General features: G+C 39.6%; 1 protein-coding gene across 14 annotated transcripts in view; it reads right to left on the bottom strand.

Moving 5' to 3' along the window:
* Nucleotides 1–26,136, bottom strand: part of map2 (microtubule-associated protein 2) — a 192,494-nt gene that overhangs the window by 117,459 nt on the left and 48,899 nt on the right. The gene's annotated exons all lie outside the window — the stretch shown is intronic.

A 26,136-nucleotide genomic window follows, 5' to 3' on the forward strand; every position in this document is an offset into this window, starting at 1 on the left:
TTCTTGGACCAGAACAAAATCGCTGCTCACTTTTTATCCCCAGGCTTTTCACACTCCTCCCTCACCAGAGAGTGAGCTGTAGAGTTTAGAATAGAAAAGAAGAAGGTGCCACAGTAAGTGCACATCACCCCTCCCACCCAATGCACCCAGTCCACCCCATCACCTGCCCGTTTTAAACATCGCTCCAGAGGCCATTATTGAATCTTCTGTCATGCTTATTGCTCCAGGACCCTGCCACCGCTACTTCAGCACATCCCAGCGCAGCCCTGTCTAATGCACTTTCTGGGTAAGCTGGGCATCTGCCCTCCCTTAAATACCGTGTCTGATGGCTTTAGCCGAGTGTGGCGTGCCAGAGAGCTGTCGGACAGCTGAAGGGGAACAGACAGAGAGTAGGCTGTTCAGAACCGCAGCAGGCTGTTCCTGCAGAGCCTCAGTCAGACGAGAGCCCTCAGGCCGAAATATGCACTATTCTCACAGCATTAAAATATAATACACTGAAACTGATATGAGCCAACAGTTACTCTTACGGCTTTAAACGCAGCATTAAAATAAATGCAAGCTGGAGAATCAACCACACTGATTATACATACAGTACCAGCCACAAGTTTGGACATAATTTTTTAATCAATGTTTTATTTATTTTTATTTATTTTTTGCTACATTATACATTAATTAAAATATGCTGCCAAAAGGATGCTGCCCAAAGGATGCTGGGCAAAGGATGCTTCCCAAAGAATGCTGCTCATAAGATGCTGCCCACTGGACATTGACCAAATGATGTTGCCCAAAGGATGATGCCCAAAGGATGCTGCCCACAGAACACTGCCCACAGGACACTACCCAAAAGATGCTGCCCACAGAACGCTGCCCAAAGGATGCTGCTTACAGGATGCTGCCCACAAGACACTGCCCAAAGGATGCTGCCCACAGGATGCTGCCCACAGAACGCTGCGCAAAGGATGTTGTCTACAAGATGCTGCCCAAAGGATGCTGCCCACAGAACACTGCCCACATGCTGCCCAAAAGATGCTGTCCAAAGAATGCTGTTCAAAGGATGCTACACACAAGATGCTGCCCAAAGGATGCTTCCCAAAGGATGCTGGGCAAGGGATGCTGCCCACAAGACGCTGCCCAGAAGACACTGCCCAGAAGACACTGTTGGTAGTCTAGGTGTTTAAAAACTCCAGCAGCAATGCTGCAAACATTTTTATAACGCACTAAAGGCCGTCCTAAACATCACAATCACACAGAACTACCCTGAGATCAGACAGAAATGAAAAGATACACAGAAACAGAGCAAAATCAACCCAGACTCATCCAAAAAATCGAAAATAACGTCTGAAGAGAAAACAGAAACAGTTGTGCAAAGCCGACATTCGCTGTGTAAATATGTGGTCACTTACAGTGAGTGTATCAAGATGCTCTGAGAGCAAGCCGAGCCCAAAATCAATACAAGGCTAAGTCTTACTTAAAACTGTGGCTCACCACACAAGCTCGGTTAGATAACAACAGCAATCAGAACCAAACACTCTTTCAGGGCAGGGTTAAAGTACCAAGCTTCAGCCAGTAAACAGCTTCAGTCAATCAATCAAAGCCAGCTCAGACTGATTAGCTACACGGGTGGAGGAGGAGGAGGAGGAGGAGGTGTTTAGTTTGTAGAGGATGCTAACAGACAAGCACATTCTGCAGCACAACTGCGAAACAAGGAACAACAGCAAAGTCCAACAGCCTTAAAAAACAGCTTTGTTAAAACTATAATACTGATTATCAATTCAGTTCTGACCCAGACGCATTGACCCTGCAGCAAAAACACTGGTTTAAAATGCTAATAAGCCTGGGACAGGAAGCTAACAGCTGCTAGTTGCATACTATTTGCATAGTACAGGCCTGATAAAAACAAGATAAATTTTTTAATGTTGTTAAAAAGTTGGTCAAGCTGGTTAAGGTGGTTGACCAATATTAACATTAAGTACTAAAATTTACTTAAAAAAAAAAGCTTCGCAACTTTCTGCATTTTCTTTTTTTAAGTAAATTTAATTTCAGATGAATTTAAGTAACTTCAACTCGGTTTCAAGACTTAAATGTTACATAGAGTAAATAAGTGAACTGAAATTCAGTCAATCCTTTTTTTTAGTAAACTTTACTTAATTTCTGCATACAGTATTACCTAATTACAATTACTTAATGTATACAATATTACTCAAATAATTGATGATACATACTATATTATAATTCCTGAAATTTAAATATTTTTAGTTAAAACACACATTCAAATATTTACATAATCTCAAAGATTAGTATACTAAAAATAATGTATTACATGCCATCCATGTTGAGACAGTGTAATATGTGTGTTTTACCTAAAAATATTTAAATTTCAGGAATTATAATATTTTATGTATCATAAATTATTTGAGTAATATGGTATAAATTAAGTAATTGTAATTAGGTAATATTGTATGCAGAAATTAAGTAAAGGTTACTAAAATAAAGGATTAATTCAGCAAACATTAATTAAGTAAAGTTTACTAAAAGAAAGGATTGACTGAATTTCAGTTCACTTATTTACTCTATGTAACATTTAAGTCTTGAAACTTGAGTTGAAGTTACTTAAATTGATCTAAAAAATTAAAGAATAAAAAAAAAGCAAATGCAGAAAGTTGTGAAACTTTTTTTTTTAACAAAATTTTACTTTTCATTTTTTTTCAGTGCACTTTGGTGACTCATAATAATCCTGTTTAGCCAGACTGATATCCGCTGAGGGATCCACACGCCGGGTTCAAAGGTTGAATGAAGGCGTCTGAGGAGCTGCCCCCGGGCGTTACGCCCCCCGCAGGGTGATGGAAGCAGAAGCGTCAAGCTGCTAATCCCACCCCAGCCACCAGCAGGCGGCAGCTGCAGCACTGGACCTAATCCCTTACTGTAGCCTCCAGCACTGAGGCTAACAGCACAGAGACACTGCACCTGAGACCCAGTCACCCCACTCACTCATACACACACTGTGCACACACACACTGAATAAATACTGCTCCTGATATGCAGTTGCAAGTGAATGAAATAGCGCAGTCTAGCCCTCGAAATTGCCTATTTTTACATATTTACATCTTTAATTAAATCTCATCAGTTTGCTTGATTATACCTCATTATTGCATATGATTATCTCAATCAATCATTTTGCATATTTTATATAGACCTCCTCGTCTTCTGCAGTGCTTAGTTTATCACATTACTGTGTAATCTTATTTTTTTCTAGAACTGCTTTTCTACTGTACTGAGTAGGGCTTCACAATATATTGTATAGTATGTAAATGTATGTTTTGTGCATTTGTCAAATTATATTTTTCTTTCTAAATGGTTTTGCTGCTTCATACAAAGACATTTTCTTATTTTACTATATCTACCAGATTACTGATTATTACCATTTATGTCACTCCAATAATTGATACACATTGATATACTGCATTATTAGTAGAATTATTAGTGGTGTCAAACGATAAAAAAAAAAAAAAAAACTGTTCAAAAACATTCTGTGATTGATCATGATTAATCGTGAGGTTTTTTTTTACCCTTCTGAATTTGATAAAATAAATAAATAAATAAATAAATTAATTAATTATCACCAGGCTCTGCAAAAAACATGAGTTGCCGGTTAAACTTATTGTAAAATGATTATGAATATATATATATATTCTAATCACATACATTAATGTGTTAATATTGACTGCACTAATCAAAGCATACTGGAATAGTGACTTCTGGAAAAAAGGTATACAAATTTCTGTATTTCATAACATTCATAACAATATATATTACACAACAATTAATTAGACCAATTTTTTTTTTTTTTGTCCAATAGCCCTGCTACTTAGATCGTTTTGATCGTACCTTGTCTGCCAAAGAAATATGACATACCTCTATAAACCTCTTCACAACTTTACAACTGATGCTCTCAAACACATTAAGAGGCAAGAAATTCAAGTAATCAACTCTTGATGAGTTCAGCACAGCTGTTAACTGAAAGCCTGATCTTCAGATGACTCTACCTCATAAAGCTGACTGAGAAAATCCAGCAGAGATAAGCAAAACTGTCTCATCTTAACAAGAGGTGCTCTTTTAGAATCTAAAATATAAAACGTATTCTGTTTTGTTTAATACTTTTTATTTACTAAATAATTCCACATGTTTTTCATCATAGTTTGGATGACTTTAGTATTAATCTACAATGCAGAACATTAATAATTCTTAGTAAAATAATGAAAAAAAAAACCATTGAATTCAAGGTGTGTTCAAACAGGTACTGTATTTGACAAATTAGACATGTGGTGGTTTTATAATATGGTCCTATATGGTACTATACAGTTTTTAACTCTGTTTGTGTGCTCAGGCTGTGCTGTGCAGCTCTGTGCTGATGAGGTGAGAGAGAGAGAGAGAGAGAGAGAGAGAGAGAGAGAGATGAACCTGTGTGAGATGATGAAAAGGCCGGGGGCAGATGAAAGCAGTGGAGTGCTAATAAAAGAGAGCTTGCTCTCTGCTCTCAAGTGCTTAAACACTGTGACACCTCAGATATGCTCTTTACCTCCTCTCTCCCTCCATCTATCTCTCTTTTACTCTCTCTCTCCATCTCGTTCTCCCTATCTTTCTACAACCATCTCTCTCTCTCTTTCCATATCTGTCTCTACCTCTTCAACTCTTTCCATCTATCTCTCTCCATCTCCCTCCCTCTCCCTCTGTATCTGTCTCTATCTCTTCATCTCTCTCTCTCACTCTCTCCATCTCTCTCTCACTCACCCTATCTCTTCCTCCATTTCTCTCTCTTTAACTCTCTCTCCATCTCTTTCTCCCTATCTTTCTACAACCATCTCTCTCTCTCTTTCCATATCTGTCTCTATCTCTTCAACTCTTTCCATCTATCTCTCTCCATCTCCCTCCCTCTCCCTCCATATCTGTCTCTATCTCTTCATCTCTCTCTCTCACTCTCTCCATCTCTCTCTCACTCAACCTATCTCTCCCTCCATCTATCTCTCTTTTACTCTCTCTCTCCATCTTTCTACAACCATCTCTCTCTCTTTCTATCTCTGTCTCTATCTCTTCAACTCTTTCCATCTATCTCTCTCTATCTCCCTCTCTCTCCATATCTGTCTCTATCTCTTCATCTCTCTCTCTCTCTCTCTCTCTCTCTCTCTCTCTCCATCTCTCTCTTTCTCTCCCCATCTCTCCATCCTCTGATCATCCATAAACTCTACAGCCCTCCGCTCTTTCTCAATTAAATTAAATTCAATTCAATTCAATTCAATTCAATTCAGTTCATTTCAGTTCAAAGAAGCTTTATTGGCATGACAACAGTAAATTACAGTGTTGCGAAAGCATTAATTAATTAATTAGTTTATTAATTGATTAATTAATTGAAAAAAAAAACAACGATTTATCAGTTAACAAAAAATGCATACATGAACAGTTGACATACACATAAACAATTCATTAAGGTTAAGTAGACCATTAAGTACCATTGTAATTGACTGTTTGGATTTGTGTGTAGATTATATTTTTATATTAAAGCTATATTATTATCTCTATTAGAACCTGGTCTCAGTACAGTACAGTGGTTTTGGTGTGATTATTACTGAACTCTCAACTAGCTCAACTAACATTCAACTCTATGTCTAATACATGCGACTTAGTTGACACTTAGTTGAATGTAAACGTTTTTTTATTTAATCTAACCCTAAAACTAACCTCCACCTTAAATCTAAACGCCAAACCTAGGCTTAAAATGTTAAGATAAGTCTTTGGGTTGGATCTAGATTTTAATACATTTAATAAATACATTTTTACTTTCATTTCAGGGTTCAGTTGCATTTAATATTTATTTGTGACTCGTAATGTAAAATATTACCATTGTTTTTTTTTGTTTGTTTTTTTTAGAAATCTAGGGTTTCAGAAAATAATTTATCCTGATTTTGTTGGATTAACTGTCTCTAGAGTGAATAGAATTTAGTGCATAGCTTTGAGGATTTGATTGCACTCAGTGACAAGAGTATTACTGAGGTCAGAATGTTGAATCATGATTAATATTTGCTTTTAATAAACAGCAAAAGTTTTTTTTTTTTTCATGGGCATAAGCTGATCTCTTCTTTGTCCTCTGTATCCTTTGAAACCTATTGAAACGTGTATGATTACATGGTTATTAATCCAAATTAAGTATGTGGTTTAGATCAAAATATGTTGTGGCATCCCACAGGGCTCTGTTTTAGGGCCTATGAAACTGTAGACACAGGGTTTAGTGGGGTGAATTATTCTGCTCCCATGTAAAAGACAGTACGGTAAAAGGATGTGCATCCTCTGGGCGTGTGAAAGAGAGAGAGAGAGAGAGAGAGAGAGAGAGAGAGAGAGAGAAAGTGTATGAGAGAGAGATAGTAGTTTTTGGATAAACAGTAACAGAAACTCAGTGCTGCTATATCAGATCCTCGGCCACAGGCAGCAGCAGCCGGACCACTGGGACAGTTTCTCTATCGGCTGTGAGTCAGAGCCGCTGAATATTTCATAACCTCAGCCAAAGAGAACCTCCAGACCCGCTGCTATATCAAGAGCAGGGTAGCCCCTGGACACACACACACACACACACACACACACACACACACTTATATACACACATACTGTACTCTCATTCACTCCAACAGGCACCAACTGTAGCATCACTAAGCAGTTCCGGGTCTTATTTGTTTAAAAAATATATTAATTATAGTACAATTATAAAGAAAATTAAGTGTTATAACACAAAGTAGCAGTCTAAATTTTGTACACACCTCTTCTCACTCAATGTGTTTTCTTTCCTTTTATGATTTTTCACATTGTAAATGTAATATTGAACACAACACTCTCACAAAGTTTTAATGGTCATAGAAAAATACTTTTAGTTTAATAAAAAAAAATATTTGTTTGTATTTTGAGTTAAGAGTGTAAAAGACCTTAATATTGTCTCATCGTCACTTCTGCTAGCTGCGTCATTATGCGATCTCCACCTCTGGACTACAATACCCAGAATACACCACACACTGACCTTATTCCCTTATAGGGCAACTTCAGGAAGTCAATCACCGGAATATTGAATTCACCTGTTCACACCCATATAAATACACCTCAAGCAACACAAACCTTGCTGAGCATTGTTGGTTATCCCATTGCCCGTGTCCCATTACCCTCTCGTGTACATGTGCTATTCCCTGTTCGGACTACAAACACATCTTTTAAAAACATACTCAAAAAATATATATATTTATGGAAGCAAGAATGCTTTTTTTCTATAGCATCACTTAAAAAAAACTTTAAAAATAGGTGGTAAAGTGCAGTTTAGCAGGTTTTAAACACCCCATCTCGTCAGTAAATATTCATGTTGTTCTAAAACTAATGACTGGTAGTGTTCATAAGCTTGCATGAGGGGGGCTGAAAAAAAAAATATATATATATAATGTCTAAACTGAAAATGAAATAGAAATAAGTTTAATATTCTTCTTTTCTGAATACTGTAATCTGATTATGTTAATCAAATATCTGTGGACATGCTTTAAGTCTGTTTTACTCAACCGATTTCCCTCCACACACCAAAAACAAGCTTCTGAGAGCTCACTCCTTCCCACACACACACATTTTCTGTCTCAGTGGGCTTCAGAAGGTCCCTCTTTGTTTGACATTTCAGCTGGAAAATGGACATCCTGTCAGAGAGCGACGGCTGCACTGAGTTACAGAGTGCGCTCTTTCACAAAAATCATATTCTGCTTTCTGTAAATCAATGCTTCAACTTCTGCTTCACTGTCCATTAAAAAAGCCCCCGCCTACACTGCCCCTCCATCGATTAGCCGCTTCAGCCGGATGATCATTCCCAGCAAATCCATTAAGACTCCTAATCTGACATTATCCATAACGCTTCCCAATCTGAGACCCGGAAAATAATCCCAGCCTAGCTGATCCCAATTAACACCCATGAAAAGATGTAGCGTAGCTATGCGTAGTTTCCTTACTTTCATCGGAGAGGAGATTTTGCCTCTTATCTTCGATTTAACAATCAGAAATCTAATTATCAAACACTGTAGGATCTAGTCCAAAAAAAATGAAAATGAGAATTTAATAAGAAATCTAGTCCATCATAGTCAAAATGTCACACCGGTGCTGAATATGTTTTTAATCAGCTTAAATCAGAGATCGTCTATCACAGCAGCTGACGACCCCGAGAACTGACTGCTCTCTTCTCTTCCTGATCCTAGTAAAGATCAAAGCAATTGTTCAGAAAAAGCTCAGAAAAAAAGAGATGCACTGGACATTTGCCAATATTGCAAAAAATATCTGTCCTGAAAAGGCCAAAAAAAAAAAAAAAAAATATATATATATATATATATATATATATATATATATATATATATATATATATATATATATATATATATATATATATATATATATTCAGCAAAGTGAAGAAAACACCGAATAATTTATATATAATTTATACAGACAAGGGAGAAGCGATAACTCAATCATTATGTATCATAATAAAATGGATAAAAAAGTTTTTGATAAATGTGATATTATTTTTCTGATAGTTTAAAATATGTTATTACAGCATCCATCAGTGACATATATATTAATTACAGGGGAAATTACATACATTTACAAATTCACTTTTTAGAATTTACAATAGATATCTTGGGCGTTCTTCAAGGGTCATTTTGGGTTTTAATATGTTTCATATTGATTTCAAAATGATATTACATTGACTAAAATGAAAAATACCTATACCAAACAATGACTCATTTATTTTATTTATTTACTCTCCGTGCTGTTTTTTGGAGCAGGGTACGACAAACGGCAGGTTAAAGTTCATTTTTACGATGTACACACTTCTATAAATAAAATGAAATGAAATAAACCATTCAGTATTACTTATCATGCTTAGTGTGAGTTTACTACTTGTTCACAATGGGACTGGTTTTTTTTTTCAGCTGAAATATACAGAATGTACAGTATGAGCAGTACAGGGCTAGCATAGTACCTAAATTAGCCTTAGCATTTGTTTGTTTACCAAAATGCTGGCTGACTTTGTCTGTGTATATTTCAGTTATATTTTCTGAGTAGCACTGCTGAGGTAGATGTATGACTGGAATAGCACTGCTTTGTTGGTTTGTCTGCTGGGATATTCCTTTTTGGTGCATGCCTAGTCCAAAATGTTGTTAATGCTAATAGATGTCAATGTAGGAGAACCACCAAGCCACCAGCAAAGTGATGCTAATGCTAACTGCAGAGTTTTTACTCTTCCATGCCTCCCAGAACAGGACGCCAGAATGCCAGACCACCAGAGCGCAATGAGGAGGGACAGTTGTCCAGCTGGGCGGAGGGCGGTCCCACAGGAGAGCCTGATGTTCTGCGTTAGTGTGATGATCCCAGGCAGCAGATGGCCCTGAGCTTCACAGTCAGAAACCATCAGTGGTCACTCCGTCTTTGAGACGCCCCACTAAGACCTGATCTTGCATCGACCACTCAGATCTGTCCAATCAATTTAAAGAGAAACAATGACCACCAGCGGAACAGGTCCTGAGGATATAACACTCTTAATCACATGTGTGTGGATGATAGAGTTTGAGGGACAAAACCACAGTTCCACCAGCACAACATGACTGTCAAGTAAAACACCATAATTCTTCACCAAACACAAACAGAAACACCCACCACTCTTTACCAAACACACACTAGCATTCCTAATCAAACACCAAGACCAACAAAAACATCAATATTCTTCATCAAACAACATTGTTCACCAAATGCCACTGAAAACCAAATACCAGTGATACCCCCCTAACATTATCATTCTAACCAAACACTTAAATACTCCTTCAACCATTCATCAGTCCATAAAATCCATCCATAAAATACTCCTCCAAACATCCTCAATCCATAAAATACTGCTCCAAACATCCATCAAACATAATTCTCCACAAAACACCAGCAATCTCCAGCAAATACCATTATTCCACAACAAACACTAGCATTCCACAGCAAACACTACCAATCTCACTACCAAACACCTGCAGTTTTCACCAAACACCATCATTGTTCATCAAAAACCAGCATTCCCCAACAATTACCAGCATTCCCAACCAAACACCTGCAGTCTTCATCAAACACCATCACTCTCCACCAGTCATTATTCTACACGAAACCCCAACATTCTCCAACAAACATTTTCATTCCATGTCAGAAACAAACAACATTCATCAAACGTCATTCTGCACCAAACACCATAATCCCTTAGCAAACACCAGCAATCTCCAATAATCACTATTCTCCACCAAACACCATCATTCTCTAACCAAACATAATTATTCCTTAGCAAGGCCTTACAGTAAACATCAACGTTCTCAACCAAAAACTTTCATTCAATGCTAGAGACATGTCCAACCTGCCAAACCGTTAACAAAACAACACTATTCTCAACCAAACCATATATTATCCACAAAATTCTATTACCGTCCACTTACAAAGCAATATTCCTCACCTAACACCATCATTGCACACCAAAAAACAAAACAGAAACTGACTGAACACCACCAGGCACCTCTTCACCAAACATTAGGGTATGCCAAATCACACAACATCAGAGAGAAGGAGATGAGGGCAGTTAAAGGACAGTGAGGTCTCAGCTTCCCCCTGTCTCTGAGACTCAGCTCTACAGAGAGAACCATTAGTCTGACATCTCGCCCAGAGAGACCCCCAACATCCCCCTGTCCTACTGACATCTCCAGAGCTTTGAGGGAAATTAAAAGAGGGAAAAACAGCAAACCTCTGAATTAGAGACGGTTAAAGACAGTTAGAGACATGACCCAGCTGGAAATTCATCCTCCCAACATGATGAAGACACGTCCAGCCCCTCCGATGACACCGCATTTGTCTTGATCGCATCTCAGGACACAATCAAATCATGCAAATGGCTCTACCCCAGTCCCGGGGTGTTTATCACGAGGAGAGGCGGTACACGAGACCATACTTCATACTGTCCTAGACAAATTAAATTAGCACGCTATCTGTTAACTGCAGTTAATTAGCCTCAGATACATTCATTACCCAAGATCTAATTACACAAAGAAAACATATGGTGGCGGACTCATCATCACCGCTGAAAGATCTGCTGATATTTCTGCCTCCTTTTTTCAAACACTGTCTGGAAAAATATGAACAATGACCTATAAAACCCTCAGAAGTCTAGAGGTACTGCTGTTATTATGCTCTTCAGCGTATACATATTATATAACTGCTTATCTGTAGGTAGACTGCATATTTCAGACTTTTCTGTTGGTTTCAAGGTAAAAAGAAAAAAAAAACAGCAAAGGCAGCATTTAAATGCATTTCAATACCTTGACCAATAAAACACCAATTCCCTCCACCAATGTCCACCAAATACCAACAATGTACAACAAATACCACCATTCCATTGTTTGTCAAAAACCTCCATTCTCCATTCAGTACCAACACGAACAAAAGCACCATCATTCTCCACCAAATACCAAGACTGAACAACAAATACTATCCTTCTCCAAAAAAATTATTCTCTGAAAAAATGCAACATCACCTAACAAACACTACTACGTTCTGTCAAACTCCAACACATAACAAACATCAACATTCTTTAACAAACACCAACAAACACCAACATTCTCCAACAAACACCAACATTCTCTAACAAACACCAACATTCTCTAACAAACACCAAAATTCTCCAACAAACACCAACATTCTCTAACAAACACCAAAATTCTCCAACAAACACCAACATTCTCCAACAAACACCAACATTCTCTAACAAACATCAACAATCTAGAACAAACACCAACATTCTCTAACAAACACCAACATTCTATAACAAACACCAAAATTCCCCAACAAACATTAACATTCTCCAACAAACACCAACATTCTCCAACAAACACCAACATTCTCCAACAAACACCAACATTCTCTAACAAACACCAATGCTCTCTAACAAACACCAACATTCTCTAACAAACACCAATGTTCTCCAACAAACACCAACATTCTCTAACAAACACCAACGTTCTCCAACAAATACCAACATTCTCTAACAAACACCAATGTTCTCTAACAAACACCAACATTCTCTAACAAACACTAACATTATCTAAAAACACCAACATTCTCTAACAAACACCAATGCTCTCTAACAAACACCAACATTCTCTAACAAACACCAATGTTCTCTAACAAACAATAATATTAACTAACAAACACCAACATTCTCCAACAAGCACCAACATTATATAACAAACATTAACATTCTCTAACAAACACCAATGTTCTCTAACAAACACCAACATTCTCTAACAAACACCAATGTTCTCCAACAAACACCAACATTTTCCAACAAACACCAACATTCTATAACAAACACCAACATTCTCTAACAAACACCAATGTTCTCTGACAAACACCAACATTCTCTAACAAACACCAATGTTCTCTAACAAACACCAACATTCCCCAACAAACACCAACATTCTACAACAAACACCAACATTCTCCAACAAAAAACAACATTATCCAATACACAACATTCTCCAACAAACACCAACATTCTCCAACAAAAACAACACTATCCAATAGACAACAACATTCTCCAACAAACACCAACATTCTCCAATAGACACCAACATTATGCAAAAAACACCAACATTCTTCAATAAACACCAACATTGAACAACAAAATACACCACTGCCCACCCAACACCTCAATTTCCAACAAATTCAACTGTTCTCCAACAAATACCAAGACTGAACTAAAAAATAACATAATTCTATTCAATTCCAATAATCTCCATTCTCCACCAAACACATCAATATCCAGTCACCAACACTGTCCATCCAACACCACAGTTCTTTACACTGTACCAACACTGTCCATCCAACACCACAGTTCTTTACACTATACCAACACTGTCCATCCAACACCACAGTTCTTTACAGTATACCAACACTGTCCATCCAACACCACAGTTCTTTACACTATACCAACACTGTCCATCCAACAACACAGTTCTTTACAGTATACCAACACTGTCCATCCAACAACACAGTTCTTTACACTATACCAACACTGTCCATCCAACACCACAGTTCTTTACACTATACCAACACTGTCCATCCAACACCACAGTTCTTTACAGTATACCAACACTGTCCATCCAACAACACAGTTCTTTACAGTATACCAACACTGTCCATCCAACACCACAGTTCTTTATAGTATACCAACACTGTCCATCCAACACCACAGTTCTTTACAGTATACCAACACTGTCCATCCAACACCACAGTTCTTTACAGTATACCAACACTGTCCATCCAACAACACAGTTCTTTACAGTATACCAACACTGTCCATCCAACACCACAGTTCTTTATAGTATACCAACACTGTCCATCCAACACCACAGTTCTTTACAGTATACCAACACTGTCCATCCAACACCACAGTTCTTTACAGTATACCAACACTGTCCATCCAACACCACAGTTCTTTACAGTATATCAACACTGTCCATCCAACACCACAGTTCTTTACAGTATACCAACACTGTCCATCCAACACCACAGTTCTTTACAGTATACCATATACCATATAAAATTCAATTTGATATAAACAACAATCTATGAGAATAGTGTGAAAAAAAAAACTACTCAAAATAAAGGGTATTTATTGTTACTGTCATGTCTTTAGCATAATGTTAATTTGGCTTTACATTATTTCTAGAGTGAAAAAGACGATGATGAAGCATAAATAATTGGCTGATGTGACAAAAATCATCCGTGTCTCCAGTTCCTCTCTCTCTCTCTCTCTCTCTCTCTCTCTCTCTCTCTCTCTCTCTCTCTCTCTCTCTCTATCTCTCTATCTCTTGCAGTTGTGAGGGATACAGGAAATTCCTCTGGTGTGAAATATGCTTCCCATGGGCAAATTTAGAGCGCAGGCTTAAATAATGTGAACGCGAGAGGAAGTGCAGCGAGGGGCAATCCTCTAGAGAGAGGGAAGAGACGGACGCTGATGGAGAGAAAGAGCGAGAGAAGAAAGAGAGAGGAGGAACAGACTAACGGCCCAAAACATCGCCTGTTCTACAGATATAACTATCACTCACTGACCACAACACTAACCACTGCAACCACTGCAGACTATATGTATCACCTGCTCTGAGGACCACATGCAGAAACTTACAGCCAGCTACCCATAACCATTTTTATATAGGGATTTCAATAGAGAAAGAGACGAGGATACTGAATATATGTGAGGGAGTGAGGAAGAGAGTGAAAAGAAGAGAAGAGAGAGACTAAAGTGAGAAACTAAGTGAGATGGAGAGAGGTCAAGAGAGAAAAAATTAGTAAAAGTTAGATACAAAATAGAGTGAGCAGAAAGAGAGTGAGGGAGGGAAAGAGAGATGAAGAGAGAAGAGGGCAGAGAAGAGCAGAAAGTGAAGGAGTGCACGATAAAGAAGAGAGAGAGAGATTAAGTGAGAATAGAATGAGGAAGATGGGTTGAGATGGAGAGAGAATGAAAAGTGAAAGGAAAGAAAAATGAAAAAGGAAATCTAAAGGAAACAGAGGGAAATAGAAGAAAGAAAGAGAGCAAAGTGAAAGAGTGTGAGATAGATGAGAGGGAGAAAAAATACACTCTAAAAAGTGATTCTGTGTTTTAGTCAGTGGAAACTAATATTATTAAGTGGAGTGAACTTATCGGCCAGTATAACTCAATAAAATGAGTTCAGAGAACTTCAACCTGAAAACTTAAAAAGGTTGGTTGAATCAATGAAAAAATGTGATTTGAACCAACTTTTAGTCACTACCTGTGTCAATGCTCTTTCTAGAGTGTTGGTTCATGCAGCTTTCCTATAGGCTCCTGTCACCATATATCTGCATATTGGGTGTGGCCTCTTCCTTACTTACCATCTTTGTGTTGTCTGTTGCCCAAAGCTACCTTATCCTAGGCATGCAATATTATAATATAATTTGATTGCCAGGCCTCAGTGTTTGTGGGCTGTAAGAGCACATTAACTTTATTCTGTGTTTCTAGTGATCACAGTATGCTGGCTTTGAGCTACAGAGTTCACTCTTTGAGTTTACTCCAGTATTATACTGTCAGTATTTGCAGTTAAATAATAATATACCAAATATGTTGAGAATACCACATTGAGTTAACTCAGCCTTTTAAGGCAGCAGGAGAACTTATATTGCTGAGTTTAAACAACTTGAAATGTTTTACATTGTACTTTAAAATTATGAAGCACGTAATTAAATTGGATAAACTGGATAATTTAAGTTGATTTGCCTTTAATTTAAGTTGAGATAATGAAAACTGTCAACTTGAAAGTAATCAAATAATTACGTTGAGCTAACTTAAAGGAATTGTGTTGATCTAACTTGTTTACTTAATTTGTAAAAACTTAATTTATTTATGTGTTACCAATTGAAGTAATTTTTTTAAGTTGGTCCAACAATTCTCTTTTTTCAGTGTAGGACAAGTGAAAGAGTAAGAAAGACAGAGAGAGAGAATGTGTGTGAGAGAGAGAGAGAGAGAGAGAGAGAGAGAGAGAGAGATCCATTCAATTAATTCAACAATTCACTATTATACTTGACTATTCTAACTACTCTAATTATACTAAATATTATTATTGTTGTTATTATAGTTGTTTACGACTATTGTTACTATTGTTTTTGTTTTTATTACTATTGTTAGTACTGTTGTTATTATTGTCATTGTTTCTTTTTATTGATGTTTCTGTTAAAATTTTCAATAATGTCTAACTATATGTTCAGTTTTCTGTTCAAAAACAGTCATGCTAACTAAGCCAAGTTGAATTGAATTGAGAGAGAGAGAAAAAAAGATTAAGTGAGAAGAGATGGAGCGAGATGGGGAGAGAAAGGAGAGAGAAAAGAAAGAGAAGGACAGAAAAAATAAAAAGGAAACCTATAGAAAAAAGAGAGGGAAAGATAGAAAATTATTATAAAAGTGAAAGAGTGAGTAAAAGAGAAAGAGAATAAGAGAGTGAGCAGAAAGTAAATAAGTGAGAGATTATCATTTCTTATTCTCATTGTACACTTCTAATTGTGTTCAATTTGAATGCTATTTACAGTCATAATTTTGTATCATGTTTGTATGCATATTCTTTTAGTGAAGTGAACTGAGAGAGAGAGAGGAAATAGGGATAGTAAAAGAGAGAGAGAGAATGAGGGAGAATGATGGAGGGAGGGCCAGTAGTCTGTGGTCAGGGCAGTGCTCACTTCAGAGTGGGTACAGCAGGGTGTGGTCCAGCAGCACTACCCAACCCAACTCGACTAAACCCCTCTCTGAACTGAACCAGCCTGTGCCAACCTCTCTCTCAGTGCCACGCCTCTCTCTCAGTCCCACACCTCTGTCTCAGTCCCACACCCCTCTCTCAGTCCCACACACATCTGTGCTGGACGTTCCTTACCTCACCTCATCTCTGAAGAACTGGATGAAGGTCCATCATTCCAGAAAACAAATAACTACAGATCAACCTATTCTATTGGCATTAGTTTTATACAGGGGCAAGTGTGTGTGTGTGTGTGTGTGTGTGTGTGTGTGTGTGTGTGTGTGTGTGTGTGTGTGTGTGTGTGTGTGTGTGTGTGTGTGTGTGCGTGTGTGTGTGTAAGAGAGGAAGTAGGCTGGCTCCACACTGCTGTGTAATTTGGTGCTGTGTGGGGAATGGACGCCCTTTCATGTGTGCTTTCTTTCATTCTCTCTCTCTCTCTCTCTCTCTCTCACACACACACACACACACACTTTCAGAGCCTTTTTTTATTCATTTCCTCCCTTTCTCCATCTCTATTTCTTCTATTTTCTTCTCTGCATCCCTCTTTTCTTCACTTACTCCTGTATCCTTTCCCGTTTCCCTTTGTTTGTTTCTCCTTTTCCCCATCTCTGTCTATCTCTCTCACTTTTCCCTTTAAGCACTCTTTCTCTCTCCATCTCTCTCTTTTACTCTTCCCTCCATTGACTTTTTTCATTTTCTCAATTTTTCTCCATCTGTCCCTCACATCTGTCTCTTCTAATATCCCTCTCTTTTTCCTTCTTGTTCTTTCTCTTCTCTCTCTGTATCTTTCTCTTTATCCTGTCTCTCCCTCTCTGTATTTTGTTCCTTTACTCTTTCTTTATGTGTCCTACATCTCTCACTCATTCTTTTCTCTCCCTATCTCTTTCTTGCACTTACTATCTTCCCTTCTTTCTCTATTTCTTTATATCTCTCTTTCTCTCTGTTACTGTCTTCACTTTAAGCACTCTATCTCTCTCTATCTATTGCTCTCTTCCCTTCATTTACTAGTTGTTTTTAACTTTTTATCCATCTGCCCCGTCTTACATTCCTCTCCTTCTCGCTGTTCATCCTGTGTCTTTCCCTCCATCTATTTTGTTCCTTCACTCTTTCTTTGTACATCCTATATCTCTCGCTCATTCTTCTTCTCTTCTCTCTCTTTCTCTCTCTCTCTCTCTCCAATATTTAATATGCTAAATACATGCAGGGCCATGGGCTTCTCTGTAAACTGCATTAGTAATGAAAACAGCTCAGCGCCACTTTGCCGTGTGATACTCATCCTTTAACACGCGCAGTTAGCAAACACGCCGAGCCTTTTCCCAGAATGCCCAGGCCTCGCTCAGAGGGGCCGCTCGCGCCGCTGAGAACACGCTCTGAAAACACTGTTTAATTTCTGATTAGCTCTCAGTTTAGCACGGGAAATAGAGAGAAAGAGAGAGAGAGAGAGAGAGAGAGAGAGAGAGAGAGAAAGAAGGCTGGCTGGTGGAATACAGCCAGCCGTCTGTGTTTATGAGCAGTGGGGTAAGAGTGGGGTAACACGTGATCACCCTGCGTTTCTGAGAGGGAAATTGGAGGCTATTTCTGTCTGGGTGATACAGGCTCAGAACTGGAGGGCTCTCAGTGAAACAGCAGGAAATGTGACCTTGACCCAACTGCTGAAAACAGGCTGAGGTTATGAGGGAGAGCCAAGCAAGTGATGTGATCTAATAGCTCTGTCTCAAAAACTCCCATGAGCAACTAATACTGGCGGTATAGACAATATATTGCCCAGGTGAATCACTCAGGTTCCAATCACTTCCGTGGCCAGAGCTGTATAATAAAACCAATCACCTAGTCATGCTGGAACTGCTTCTACAAACGTTAGTGAAAGAATCGGTCTCAGGCTCTCAGCAGCTCAGTGAACTCCAGCACTGTGGTACCAAGATGATACAACACCTGTGCACAAGTCCAGTAGTGAAATTTCACTACTCACTACCAAATATTCCACAGTCAACTGTCAGTGATATTATAACACAGTGGAAGAGACTGGGAATCTCCAAACTTCATGTAGCTTCAGAGTTCATCATCACTACACACCTCCAAACTCCATGTAGCTTCAGATTAGATCATCACTACACACCTCCAAACTCCATGTAGCTTCAGATTAGATCATCACTACACACCTCAAAACTTAATTTAGCTTCAGATTAGTTCATCACTACACACCTCCAAACTTCATGTAGCTTCAGATTAGTTCATCACTACACACCTTCATACTTCATGTAGCTTCAGATTAGTTCATCACTACACACCTTCAAATCCCATGTAGCTTCAGATTAGATTATCACTACACACCTTCATACTTCATGTATCTTCAGATTAGATCATCACTACACACCTCCAAACTTCATGTAGCTTCAGATTAGATCATCACTACACACCTCCAAACTTCATGCAGCTTCAGATTAGATCATCACTACACACCTCCAAACTTCATGTAGCTTCAGATTAGATCATCACTACACACCTCCAAACTTCATGTAGCTTCAGATTAGATCATCACTACACACCTCCAAACTTCATGCAGCTTCAGATTAGATCATCACTACACACCTCCAAACTTCATGTAGCTTCAGATTAGATCATCACTACACACCTCCAAACTTCATGTAGCTTCAGATTAGTTCATCACTACGCACCTCCAAACTTCATGTAGCTTCAGATTAGTTCATCACTACACACCTCAAAACTTCATGCAGCTTCAGATTAGATCATCACTACACACCTTCAAATTCCATGTAGCTTCAGATTAGTTCATCACTACACACCTCCAAAACTTCACGTAGCTTCAGATTAGAATATCACTACACACCTCCAAACTTCATGTAGCTTCAGATTAGTTCATCACTACAAACCTCAAAACTTCATGCAGCTTCAGATTAGATCATCACTACACACCTACAAACTCCATGTAGCTTCAGATTAGTTCATCACTACACACCTCAAAACTTCATGTAGCTTCAGATTAGTTCATCACTACACACCTCCAAACTTCATGTAGCTTCAGATTAGTTCATCACTACACACCTCCAAACTTCATGTAGCTTCAGATTAGTTAATCACTACACACCTTCAAATCCCATGTAGCTTCAGATTAGATTATCACTACACACCTTCATCCTTCATGTAGCTTCAGATTAGATCATCACTACACACCTCCAAACTTCATGCAGCTTCAGATTAGATCATCACTACACACCTCCAAACTTCATGTAGCTTCAGATTAGATCATCACTACACACCTTCATACTTCATGCAGCTTCAGATTAGATCATCACTACACACCTCCAAACTTCACGTAGCTTCAGATTAGATCATCACTACACACCTCAAAACTTCATGTCTTAATCACCATGTCCTTTAATCTGAGATCTCCCCCTGACTGTGATTGGTCAAAATGACGAGACCTCCCCCTGATTGTGATTGGTCAAAATGACGAGACCTCCCCCTGACTGTGATTGGTCAAAATGATGAGACCTCCCCCTGACTGTGATTGGTCAAAATGATCACCAAATGACCCTTTTCTAACAGTGATTGATCATATTCACTACAGTTTGATCTGAAACTTCTAATCACCAACTTGTTTTTCTAAAACCTACTAACTGTGATTGATCATAATCAAACGAACTGATTGGTCCAAATCTACACCAAATCACAGAATTTTAAATCAACACCATATTTTTTCTGAGACTTACCAGCATCCATGATTGGTCCCACTCCCAGTGCCAAGTATAAGCCTGTAATACATGTTAGCAACATTAGCTTTGTAGCTTTACAGTGAAGCTGAAGAGCTTTGGAATGAAATTCAAGTAATTATCTTGAGTAATTGCCCAGAAATGCCAAGATAAACAAGTTAAACTGAGGAGCTGCTTTGAAGAATCCTAAATATAAAACATATTCAGGTTTGTTTAACACCTTTTTCTTAACTTAATATTTCCATATGTTTTCGATGATTGACATAGTTTGGATGATTGTATTAATCTAAAATGTGCAAAATTTTAAAATAATAAAAAAAAAATCACTGAACTGAAGGTGTGTCACACAAAAAATATGATGCTAGCAGCCTTAAAACTGTCAGATTGCGTGGGCCAGCACTGTTAACTTGCTAGCATGAGCACACACACACACACACACTCACACACACACACACACACACGCACAAACTACAAAGAACTGAATAGCACAACAACAGAGGAGAGCGACGCCTCTGAAAGAGCAGAAATGACAGAAGACAAAAGCAGAGAGGGTGAGACGGAGGGCAGCCGCTCTTTCAGAGCGCAGGCGAGAGCGCAGGCTCGTTAGCATGGCGGTCAGAGACGCTCGCATTGTGAGCCGCTGCTCAAAGCAGCGCGGATCAAAGGTCAGCGCCTGAGTCGGCTTCCCGCCGCTGAGGGAAATAAAGCAGGAGGAGGAGTTCGTTTCTGAACTTTCTCGCAACTTCTCTTTCTTCCCCTTCCTTTATCCCTCCCTTCCTACTGTCTGTCCATCTGTCCATCTGTCCTACTGAATCCTGTGTGTTCTTCACACGCCCCTATAATCCACACACCTACACAGATACCACAAGGCCTAATCCAGAAATCAGTGCTCGTTTGGGTGGGTGCTTGCTTGGGTGAGATGGGTTTTTGCTTGGGTGGGTGCTTGCTTTGGTGGGATGGGTGCTTGTATGGGTGGGTGGGTGCTTGCTTGCTGTGGTGGGTGGGTGCTTGTTTGGGTCGGATGCGGGCTTCTTTAGGATTGGGGATGACTGGCTTTATTGGTGGGTTCTGTGAGTGGGTGATTGCTTGGGCGGGATGAGTGCTTGTTTAGGTGGGTGCCTGTTTAGGTGGGTGGGTGCTTGTTTGGGCGGGTGGGTGCTTGTTTAGGTGGGTGCCTGTTTAGGTGGGTGGGTGCTTGATTGTGGAGATGGATGCTTGTGTAGGTGTGATGAGTGCTTCTTTGGGTGGGATGGGTGCTTGCTTGGGTGGGTTCTTGTTTGGGTGGGATGAGTGCTTGTTTGGATGGGTGGGTGCTTCTTTAGGATTGGGGATGACTGGCATTATTGGTGGGTTATGTGAGTGGGTAATTGCTTGGGTGGAATGAGTGCTTCTTTGGGTGGGTGCCTGTTTAGGTGGGTGGGTGCCTGTGTAGGTTGGTGGGTGCTTGTTTGGGGTGGTGCCTGTTTAGGTGGGTGGGTGCTTGTTTGGGGAGATGGATGCTTGTTTTGGTGTGATGAGTGCTTGTTTGAATGGGTGGGTGCTTGCATGGGTGGGATGGGTGCTTGCTTGGGTAGGATGAGTGCTTGCTTGGGTGGGACAGATGCTTGTTTGGGTGGGGGCTTGCTTGCTTGGGAGGGTGGCTGGGCAGATGCTTTCTTGTTTGCATGGGTGGATTGTTTGAATGGAGGAATTCTAAACAAGAACCAGCACTGAGCAGTGAAGCAGTGAGAACTGTGTTCTCTGGAACGATGGAGCTCCATCCGATACTTTTTGGGATGAGCTGGGGGTGAACATCCTGACTTCACTAATGCTGTATTGATATAATCAGATCCTCATAGCAATGCTCCAAATCTAGTAGAAAGCGTTCCTGGTCATTAGAGACAGTTACTCCAACAAAAGGTGAATAAACTCATTTTAAGACCCTTAGAAAAGAATGAAAAGACCATCTCTGCCCGCTCCCTCTGCCCAGCCACGTGGATCGCTGTGGTTAGCGCCAACGTTCCACTTCAGAGGCTCTTATGACAAGCAGCATAAACAGACTGGAGACAGCAGCTCAGAACCCACGCTAGTAAACATGTGTCAGAGTGATTGGAGCGTATGAAGCGGTCTTCTGCGCTCAGCTGTGGGTAATCATCTCTCTACTGCTGCTGCTGCTGCAAGAGATTCTAATTACAAACAAACTACAGAGAGTCTGCAGCCCAACACTGTGACCCAACACCCCATTATACCGACCCAACACTGACCCAACACCCCATTACACCGACCCAACACTCACCCAACACCTCCCAACACCCGCAACACCAACATGACACTCCACAACACTGACCCAACACCGACCAAAAAAAACCCAACTCCGTCAACACCAACCCACCACCCCCCAACAACCCCTAGCACTGATCCAACACCACCCAACACCCTCAACATCAACCCAACAACCCCTAGCACTGACCCAACAACACCCAAACACCCTCAACACCAACCCAACACCTCCCATCAACCCCTAGGACTGAGTCAATGCCACCCAACAACCTCAACACTTACTCAACACTCCCCAACAACCCCTAACACTGACCCAACACCCTCAACAGAACCCAACAATCCATAACACTGAACCAACTACCAATAACACTGACCCAACAACCCCTAGCACAGAGCCAACACCTCTTAACACCCTCAAAACCAGCCCAACCCCTAACACTGACCCAACACCTTACAATACCGACCCAACACCCACAACAACCCCTAGCACTGACGCAACAACCCATAACACTGACCCATCATCTAACAACACCGACCCAACACCCCACAACAACCACTAGCTCTGAACCAACAATCCCTAACATTGACCCAACATTGATCCCTCAACAGCAACCCATCATCCCTCAACACAGATTCAATGCTCTTAAAATTCATAAATTCAATTCCCTTCTCTGTTTATGTTTCCTAGAATGTTCTACACATCCACAATGTGCTATTATGCTCTATGGATGGATGGATGGATGGATGGATGAACTGGCAGGTAGATGGATGGGTGCTCGGGTGAGTAGGTGGCTGAAGATGGAGGATGGAGTAATGAATGCATTAATGGGTGGGTATGGGCTATGTGAATGGAGGAGAATTAATATTAAAAATTAATATTTATTAGTATTTCATATTTATCCACGAGGAGAGACGCAGTGCGCAGACTGTGATGAACATGAGAAGGCATCAGTTATCCGGATAAATCCTCCCATGGGATTCCAATACCTTCATATCAACAAACACCATCATTATCAGTGATCCACATCCAGATGCAGAACTCGGCTCTGCGATGCGGCGCTAATTAACGAACATTAACGGCGAGTCTGACAAACAATCAGCCTAACGAGCCGTGTGGTAAATACTGGGCTCAGGAACAAACACAGGACGCAGGCTGAGCCGGGAGGGGGGGCTGTATGATATTAGAATGAACGTGTGGGTGGGGGTCTCTGCCTGGCAGAGCCGAAACCACTCTCACTCTAATGCTCAACACTGTACTTCACCAGATACAACCAGTGTGGTAAAAAAAATAACACCCCACTAAAACACCTCTAACACATTTACATAAGACTATTCATTCAGCCAATAGCAGCCAACCTCTGCTCAGTTACAATAGAGACTGTTTGAAAAAAGTCAAAGTACAATGTCTCTGGTTGGCACAGGGACAAAAAAAAGACAAACCAATGGTCCAATACAGAATGTATGCAGGTTTTTATTTCATCAAATCAATCAAAATCCTTCTCTTCATCTTTTCACTCATCATAACAGGTCATTAACAAGTGAAGCACTCTTTTTATATAGCATAAAAATAATATTCTACTATTGTAGCGATTCCAAGGACGCAGCTGATGTATCCTTCCTTGCGCTTGGTTACCCACGAATAAATAATTTCTAAAAACACTGAGAAAAGCAATAGGGACAATGCAATGGGCTCGTTGTTATCTTATATTTTATTGCCTTAAAAAGAACACTGTTGCTCTATTCAGTTTAGTCTGCTGTTCAATCAGTAAGCTAACCTGCATGTTAAATTTAGAAACTGTGAAATGTAATGCACAAAAAAAAAACTGTATTTAGTGTCTTTGGCATTTTTCAACATATATATATATATATATATATATATATATATATATATATATATATATATATATATATATATATATATATATATATATATATTACGCACCATTAATGAACATCTATTTTCAGGGCTATTTTCATACATAAGGCACACTGGATTATAAGGCTCCTTTAATCGACACTAGTAAGGAACAGGGGTCGCCATGTCTCTTCTAATTCAGCAGGTCTCGCCGCTGGGTAAGCAAAATTGTAATTCTTAAAAAAATACTTTCTTTTCAAATTTAACGAGTGCTGGATGTTAATCTACATAGATTTTTCTCCTGAAAACTGTTTATTTGGGTGAGTAAAGCGCTACCATTTACTTCTTAGATTATCTTAGATTTCCAGTATTTTAGCGTGGTTATCAGCAGTGCTAGCCACAGTTAGCATTGCTAAGCGCTAGTAAATGACGCTAGCATCATCAGCTAGCAGTTTGTCTGACGTAGCTTGTTTTAACAAGGTAAACACGCAGACCACAGTCCGATATACTCGCCTCTGAACGGCGTGAGACCTAGTGCTGCGGTTAGCTGCTAATGCTAATACTACTCCAGCCTTGGTGCTGGAGAAATGATATTAGAATGAACGTGTGGGTGGGGGTCTCTGCCTGGCAGAGCCGAAACCAAGGACGCAGCTGAAGCTCCTGTATAACGCTGTACTTTAGCGGAGTGGCTTTACTGCTACTGAATAATTGACTGGCAGAATTCATACATAAGGCACACTGGATTTTAAAACACAGATGATTTTTAAAAAAGCTAAATTTAAATTTGAAGTGTGCCTTATAGTTAGAAAAATACGGAGTATACAAGTGCAAGTGTCAAAGCATCCAGATGTTTGAAAGAAGCAGCTGAAGGTCTTTTTTTTCTGACATTCCTGAGGAGTTCAGTCTGAATTTAACAGTTTTACGGTGGGTGGAAAAGGCTCATATAAAAATGCATAATGACTATTTTGGTAGAGTGAAAACAAGCACAAACTAAATACAATAAAAATAAGGCATGTGGTCTTTTCTGAGCTGAAGGCTGTGTGCAGTCAGTAGTATCGGGGTGGGTGAAGTCGGGGGCATCAGACAGGGTGAGAGCCAGCGCTGGGCACAGCTACAAGCCGCCGAGGAGCAGGGTGTGTACAGATCACAGAGAGGCAGGAAATTTCACAGCTTTTTACGACGCTGCGGACGACATGAACACAAACAAGCTGCAGCGTTCACTCCCTCCCGAGCTCACCAGCGCTCCACTCCCTCACAAAACACAGAGAAACTTCACAGCCTGTGCCATTCACTGAGCCATGCATCAGCTTATTCACATTTAACTAACATTAATCAGCTTGTGTACTTAAAACACAAAAAGTTTTATTTCCTCAATTTACTCAATTAAGTACTAAACAAAGTATAACCAAAATGAATATAGCTCTTCATACCTGACATTATTTATTTGCATAATGGGTGTTCCCACTACTAGATCCACCACTAACTCACCATCAGTGTGGGCTACCTTCCCTTGAGTATACTAGTGCATCTCTAAAGTTATTATTATGGGTTACAGCAAAAAAAAAAATCCCCCAAAATCAGTTTTTTTCTGAAAATAAGAATACTATATAAGACCTATTGGTACTTTTCACAGTGTGGGCAGTGTGCCAAGTCCTGCTGGAAAATGAAATCTGCATCTCCATAAAAGTTGTCAGTAGCAGAGGGAAGCATGAAGTGCTGTAAGATTTTAACCACTAAATAAACTAAATAAACTTAAAGGATTAATATGCATTTTATGTATTCATGTATGAAACGATGAGGAAGTGTGATCAGATATGCTAATGTTACAGACAGAAATTCTCTTTGTGTTTTGCGTAGCCTCTGATCCCACTTACTGCCCTGCCCATTCCCCAGTCCTATTTCCACACCTCAGGTT

Source organism: Astyanax mexicanus, chromosome 11, assembly GCF_023375975.1.
Source record: "Astyanax mexicanus isolate ESR-SI-001 chromosome 11, AstMex3_surface, whole genome shotgun sequence".
Lineage (NCBI taxonomy): Eukaryota > Metazoa > Chordata > Actinopteri > Characiformes > Acestrorhamphidae > Astyanax > Astyanax mexicanus.